Raw genomic sequence first — 6000 nt, 5'->3', positions numbered from 1 at the left:
GAGGGAGGCAGATTGAGAGAGAGAGAGAGAGAGAGAGAGAGAGCGCGAGCGCGCGCAAGCTAGCGAGCAAACCAGAGAGACAGACCGAGAGAGGGACCAGGAGAGAGACCCAGAGAGAGAAGAAGAAGCCAGAAGCCGAGCTCTGTCAGGGCTCAACCTCCAACTTGTTTCAGTTCATTCATCCTCTCCTCTCCGCTCAGACTGTAGAGCTCGGTAAGAAACATTGATGTTCCTTCTTCCCCCTCCCCCAAGCTCAGGTCTCTTTTAGCGATAGCATCTCTCCCCCGTACTGAGAGTCTCCTTGGGTTGGCCGGGAGGCGAGGCATGCTCTGCAGCTGTGATGCTATCCTGGGTTCCCCAGTGGGGCTGGTGGAAGCCCAGAGGCGGCATCTGAGCAGGGAGACACTGAGGTAAAACCCGATTTGAGGAAGGGGGGTTGCGATGTGGTATGTGCGTGATTTGCTTCATTGTCAGTGAATTGTTTTGTTCCTCTTTGGAAGCAGGTCAGCACTGACCTTGCAAATTGCTTGGGGGGCCCCAGCAGCTGCTGCAGAAAGCCACGGAGTGGCCCCTAGCCAAAGCAGACAGCACTGTCATGACCCCCCAGACAGCTCTAGGCACCAGGGATGGAGTAATGGCTGGAGCTTTCTCCCTTCTTTAACTCTTTCTCCGCAGCTGCTTCTCACTGCTGGAAATAAAGAAGGAGGGTACCTTGCAGCCTCTTTCCCCATCTCCCCATTACCTCCCCCACATGCAAGTGAGTAGAAAGTTGTAAATACCTGCTTCCTTTAAAGCAGATTGAGCCCTCCCCCCTTCCTTTAAGGGGCTCGCTGTGGGGTTGGGCCTGACTTCCTCCACAAACTTGGGAGGTTTGCCTTGTTTCCCTGAGAGAAGCTCCATTGCTTGCCCACCCTCAATTCCAGGTAGTTGAGTTGACATCCTAGATCAGAGATTCAGATACCCCACCCCATCCCACTCATAGGCATCATGTTAAGTCCAGCTGTGTCCTTGGAAGGGAGGAAACACCTGATGGTTTGTCTGGAACTGGCCTCCCAGTTTACTGCTCCTCTGACTGTGGCTGCGGGTGGCATGGGCAAGAGGACTGGGGGAAGGGTGGCTGTTGGATTGATGAAAAGCAGGGTGATGAGGTAGGATTACTAGCATGAATAGTTTGGCTTATGGAGAGTCAGCAAGTTCTGGTTGTCTGGAGCTATGCAAAGACTGATTGAGGCTCTTGTAGTATAGCCCCTCTGAACTGGTAGGGGAAGGGATCTAATTGTTTGATGGGAGCTTTCTAAGTGAGTGACACTGCTGTGCCTATGGTAGTAATTATGACATTCCTAATACTAATTGCTAACATTATTGAGTGTGTAGTATATTTTGAATTCTGGACTGTTTAGTGTATATTACTTCATTAAATTATTGTGGCAGAATAGTGCATTGAATAACAGACACTATTATTATCTTTGGTTTACTGACAAAACTGAGGCACAGAGAGGTTAAGTAACTTGTCCAAGATTGCAGAACAATTAAATGTCCCAGTTGGAAATTAAAACACTGGCAACCTGGTTCCAGAATCCATGGTCATAACCATGAAGCACTACTGCCTTCTTGGGGAGAATTATGCACCTTTGTTAGGCAAGTGTAGATACAATAGGTACAGTGTGGCTTGGCAAGATTTTTTGGAAAGTAGTGGCCTAGCTTTTGTGTAGAGTAACAGGAACTTAGCCTGGAGCCAGGCTTCACCTGGATTTCTGGAAGGGGCTGCACGAAAGACTTTCATTGGTCAGCTTGCTTTCCTTGAAAATAGTACTTCACTTTTTATAGCCTCATCCACCCAACATGCTCCAAACTGCGCCTTTAAAAAACAGACCTTATTCTAATTTCCTGAGCATTTGGAGTTATTCTGTGCTGAAAATTTTAGAATACTAAAACCTTGGAACTGGAGGGAGCCCAAAAGGTCAGTCATTAAGCTTTATTTCTCTACTCGGTTCTTGAATTTATCCTAAGCATCCAATTTGTTGACTGATTTCTATTTGAACTCCCTGCAGTGATAGAGAGCTCATTACGTGGCTCTTTGTGTCATTGTGCAACTGTGATTGTCAGAAAGTATTCCCCATTATAAGCCAAAATCTGTTTCCCAGTAACTTATATTCATTGGTTCTTTGGGACTGTCTGGAACAAATTTGCTTTTTCTTAATAATAGTTCTTCAGTTAGTTGAAGACAGCAATCATGCCTCCCTCTTAACTCTTGGATCCAATAAGACCACAGAGTAAAGGATTATCATTTACTTTATGCTGGAAATTGTACTATTCTTTTTTTTTTTTTTTTGAGATGGAGTCTTGCTCTGTCACCCAGCTCCGCCTCCCGGGTTCACGCCATTCTCCTGCCTCAGCCTCCCGAATAGACGGGACTATAGGTGCTCACCACTGTGCCTGGCTAATTTTTTGTATTTTTAGTAGAGACGGGGTTTCGCCATGGTCCTGATCTCCTGACCTCGTGATCTGCCCGCCTTGGCCTCCCAAAGTGCTGGGATTACAGGCGTGAGCCACCACGCGGGGCCTAGACTATTTTTAATATGGCCTAATAGCCCACTTGTTTGTTAGCCACAAATTGACCCTATGGAGTTTTCCAAAACAGCCCTGATAGTGTATGTTCTCTTCCTTGGATGAGTTTGATATCTGGTGTCAACTGGACTGTTGGGAGCAAGGAAGGTCGCTTTCATATTCCTAAAGACCAGAAATTGGTTAGTACTGGTCCTTCTAAAGCCCCCAGAATGTCTATATGGCATCCAGACAATAGGCATGTGGGAAGATTTGAGTGGCAGGAATTTTCGTAAAGAAAATTATGAAATTTTCTAATTTAATAAAGAAAAGCACATTTGAAGTAGTGGTAGTTCAAGGTTCATACAGTATACAGAAGGTAGAAGAATAAACTATTTTATCAGAAAACACCTCAGGAATAATTACATCATTGAGGGGATACAATACAGAGGGACTGGGTGGAAAGGAGTGAGTATGTGGTTGCTAGAATGGAACACTGACTTGGCTGTTAGCAAATTTGGGTTCCATTCCTAGCTCTGATGATTTGCCAATTATCTTGGACATATGACTTCCCCTCCATGTGCCTCAGTTTTTCTATCTACAAGATGTTGAAGTGGACTGTATCTCTAAGGGTCTTTCAACTCTGAAATTCTTTATCTAAAGTAAATTATAAGATTTCAGAGTTATGAGAGGCTTCAGAAATCGTTAGGCCAGTGTTTCTCAAACTTTAATGTGTAAAAATATCTCCTGGGAATCTTTTCAAAATGCAAATTGTGATTCAGAGAGTCTATGGCAGGGGCCTTGGATTTTGCATTTTAACAAGATATTAGGTGATCCTGAAACTGCTGTTCCACTGACCACACTTCAAGTAGCAAAGCTCTAGTAGAGTACTGGTCAAACTCCCCTAGTGAAGGAAAATGTTTTTTGTTGTTATTGTTGTTGTTTGTCTTTTCCTAATCCATCACAGAAGACTGTTAATTTAATAAAATAAATTAACCATGAATTGCTAGAAAATGAAAGAAAAGACATACGAAAGATAAGCCCACATTTGTATTATTAGATTCTACAAACATAAAATGATTTTTTCAAATTGCTGTAATATTTTCTAAGTGTAATATTTTCTAAGTACTATTTTCTAAGTAACATTTCTAAGTAATATTTCTAAGTAATATTTTCTAAGTACTAAGTAATATTTTCTAAGTGCAATATTTTCTAAGTACTTCTGTACTTTGGTCATTACAGTCTGGTAATAAAAGTTCACAGACAGGCACTGATTGGCGGGCTACATTTTGAGTGCACTGGTCTAGGCTATCTGCCCACCTAATTTAAGAGGCCCAAATTACACCCAGCTTTAATTTCTAAATCACCTCTTGATGATCTTTTACTCTACAGTTAAATATCTCCTTTAATGAAGAATTCAACATTTACACAAAGTTGCATTGTTTATGTGTTGTGACAGATAAAATGTTTGTTTTTTCTTAAAACTCTTAATTTCCTTAGAGTTTATACAAATTATACTTTCAGTTATGTATTCCAAGTGGGTGAGGGGCTGTATCAGTTCAGTTTATTATACCGTTAGCCTTTAGCCTAGTGTATGACATAGAGTAGGTGCTTAACAGATGTTTTTTAAGTAAATGAATGGACCATTAGACATTAGTTGTGGGGCCATACATTCAATAAAGGAAAGGTAATTTGGGCTTTCTTCTGTATTGGGGAAACAGGATTCATCCCATTTAAAAAATTTCTTAGAGTGGATAGAAATCCAACTTGACTACTTCAGAGAGTTACTTGGTATCTCAATTTTATTTTGAAGGGATTGCTGGAGTGGACCATTATAAGGCTGTTAGTCTTTATTCTAGAAAGAGTGGGACTGATTAAAGGGCTTTGAGCAGGGTAACTGACATGGCTTAATGGAATCTGTTCAGTATGAGGTTACTAAGTACCTACGATGAACCAAAGGTAATGTGGGAGATACAGGGTTATTTAGGAATAGCCTCTGACCTCCAAGATGACACAGTCAAGTAGGAAAGAGAAGAAGTATACAAACAACTATAGTATTAGGAGATGAGATCTACACCCATAAAAGGGAAGCAAAGGGCTTTAAGGAGATCAAAGACACCTTCCTGGAAGTGGCATTTGAAATGAGCTTTGAAGATTAGACAAACTTTGAGTATGCAGAATTAGGGGATGGAAAAGGTATTCTATTCAGAGGCTAGTTGTGTTGGAGTAAAGTGTATGCAGAAATACTTACGTGAGATGTGTTTGGCAAGATAGGTGGAGGGCTTGACTATAAATCATATTGAATGCTAGATGGGAGAATTAGAACTTTGTATGTAAAAGAGATGCAACTCCCTCATTTTAGGGATGAGCAAACCCATCTTGACAGGGAGAGTGACTTGATTTGCCTGGGGCCACACAAGTAGTAATATTGTTGTAGCCCAGTAAAAGGTACTGAGCACATTTGAAAATATGGGATTGGAACTCTGGAAAGAAGTCAATTGGAGAGAGCGATTTGAGAGTCATTGCCTCTCAATACTTGAAATAGAATAAAAGAGATTGAGGGGTGGTACTTTGAAGAATGCGTTTTTTGTTTTTGTTTTTTTTTTTTTAGGATATGGGGGAAAACGATGACCCTTATGTGAAGGCTACAAAGGAGAAAAAGTCAGAGATATGGAAGGAAAATTAGAAGAGTATGTTTTGAAGGTGCTAAGAGAGGAGAGGCACCTTCTAATTTATTTATTGCATACATACCATTTACTAGGCATGGAGAATATAATGGTGAGCAAAACAGACAAAGTTGTTGCCATCCTGGGCTCATGGTTTAGGTAGTGAGATAGACATTATTTGACAAACTACTGAACTACATAGTCATAAATTGTGATTCATATGTAGAGGAAAATGTACCACTTCAAGAAGAAAGGTGTGGTCACCATTATTAAACTTCACAACAGAGTTGAGTAGTGATAAATGATATCTGGTTTATAACAGTCCTTCCCACTCTGATGGTCACAGTGCTTACCAACACTTCAGCTGGATGATGCATACCCATTTTGCAAATGTACGGCAGATGATTGTGCTGCAACAGTAAGGGAAGGGAAGGGTCCCTCCAGGCTCATGTCCACAGGAGCAGTGACTTACTTAAAAACTAGGTTATATGTCGTGTGGCTTAACTGAAACTCACAAAGACCCAGTGCCTTTCCCAGGTCCTCCAACTCCCTCAATTCAGCAATTTATAGGAAGAGGCACTTGATAAAAAGTATGAAGAATTTGATATTAAAAATCCCTCTTAAAATGGGATTTCTGATAGCCTAGTCCTGACTTGGATACTCGGTTTGTTTTGACATATCACTTGTCTTGTTTGAGCCTGTTTCCATATCTGTAAAATAATGTGGGGGGAGGTTTGGAAAAGGGTTTTGAACAGGGTGACTGACATGAATCTATTAAGATATTTACAAA

At 41.3% G+C, this 6000-nt stretch overlaps 1 protein-coding gene across 1 annotated transcript in view; it reads left to right on the top strand.

Moving 5' to 3' along the window:
- GABRA3 (gamma-aminobutyric acid type A receptor alpha3 subunit) overlaps positions 1 to 6000 on the top strand; it is a 288587-nt gene continuing 282587 nt past the window's right edge. The window contains exon 1 of the mRNA XM_025372543.1: positions 1 to 213. The gene's annotated coding sequence lies outside the window, so the exon portion shown is untranslated. The remainder of the gene's footprint in view (positions 214 to 6000) is intronic.

Source organism: Theropithecus gelada, chromosome X (assembly GCF_003255815.1).
Source record: "Theropithecus gelada isolate Dixy chromosome X, Tgel_1.0, whole genome shotgun sequence".
NCBI classification, from domain to species: Eukaryota; Metazoa; Chordata; class Mammalia; order Primates; family Cercopithecidae; genus Theropithecus; species Theropithecus gelada.
The sequence above is the reverse complement of the archived record's forward strand: the minus strand, read 5'-3'. Positions and strand labels throughout refer to the sequence as shown.